At 36.8% G+C, this 1342-nt stretch overlaps 1 protein-coding gene across 1 annotated transcript in view; it reads right to left on the reverse strand.

Annotated features, from left to right (window-relative positions):
* Window positions 1-977, reverse strand: part of LARS1 (leucyl-tRNA synthetase 1) — a 107604-nt gene extending 106627 nt beyond the window's left edge. The window contains exon 1 of the mRNA XM_007949112.2: window positions 865-977. The gene's annotated coding sequence lies outside the window, so the exon portion shown is untranslated. The remainder of the gene's footprint in view (window positions 1-864) is intronic.
* Between the last annotated feature and the right edge of the window lie 365 nt (window positions 978-1342).

The raw sequence follows: 1342 nt of genomic DNA on the forward strand, positions 1-1342 counted from the left end.
ATAGCTCTGAGGAAGCACTGTAAAAGGATACTGTTGGCCTTGCCAGCTGAAGGCAAACTGCTTCTGATGGTCCTTTGAGATTGCTATCGAGAAAATGGTGGACTGTTCACTCACAGACAGTCGTAGGCAGCACAACAGAATCCTGATCCACAGAAGAATATCTCTTTTCCCAGGATGTCCATAAATATACTGGAAGCAGGCCACACCCCTAGAGAAACTCTCTTTCAATGGAATGGCTGATCGAAACATATTCATCTGATCCCATCATGGGAATAACCACATCACATCTGCTTAAACCACACCAGAATTGTGGTCCAGCCAAGTTGACACACTGCTCCAACTATGACAGATGTATGTATTTATTGTGGTGTTTTAGAAGCACTTATTTTGTTTTTGTTTTTCCTCAATAAAGGGTGTCATTATCCACGATTTGTCTTCTAAGGATATCTTAGCATCAAGGCATTACAATATCTGTGAATTCAGTTATTCAAATACAGAAACCCTTCAAAATTTATATTTTGTCCCTTTGGAGAGAATTATGATAATGTAAGCCTTTCTAGTAGTCTAGCTTCCTCTTATCAGTTAGCAAAGACAAAGCTTCAAAACATAATCTCCCTTGTCTAAATAGGAATACACTAAGTTAACAACAGCAACAACAAAGCAAACCTTTGTATAGGCAAAAATCCTTTAAGAATTCCAGAGGGGAAAAAAAACCTAATTTGACACGTAGAAAGTAGAAGTCACCTCCTTCAGTTCTAGGTTCACACATTATTAATATAACCCTTTCCACAGGCAGTGTCTCTATACAATAAAGCCAAAGGTTTTAGAAACACAATGGGTAGAACTTCACAAGCTATTACTCACCTGGTCTGCTTCTCTAAATTAGGTGCATTGACCTCAAACACTTTCTCAATATCCCATTTCTGCTGGATTTCTTTTTCAATCTTCTTTAAAAAGTCTACTTTGGCTGTTCCTTTTCTTTCCTGTTAGACAAAAAAGAAATAGAAAAAATAACTACACTTCAGTGGCCTTGTTTTGTTTTGTTTTAAAGAAAAAAAAAAAAGAACTGGGTTCACAGACAATTTAATTGCTCACTGACAGATTATTTTTTCCATGGCTTTCTTGAAATTTAAATGAAGAAGATTAAGTTATCACCACCTGCCCAGATCAAAGCTAATTACTTAGATCGGAAAAAAGTTTTCAACACTTTTTTAAAGTTAGATAGGACAGTGTAATTGTCACCAAATGCTCCTATTTAGTTAAAATATACGAAAATTTAGGAAAGCACAGAGCAGAGTAGTGCCTGCATGCTAAACTACAATATCCCTCCCCACCCCATCCC

Source organism: Orycteropus afer, unplaced genomic scaffold, assembly GCF_000298275.1.
Source record: "Orycteropus afer afer isolate SDZICR_OR568_19922 unplaced genomic scaffold, OryAfe1.0 scaffold00238, whole genome shotgun sequence".
NCBI lineage: Eukaryota > Metazoa > Chordata > Mammalia > Tubulidentata > Orycteropodidae > Orycteropus > Orycteropus afer.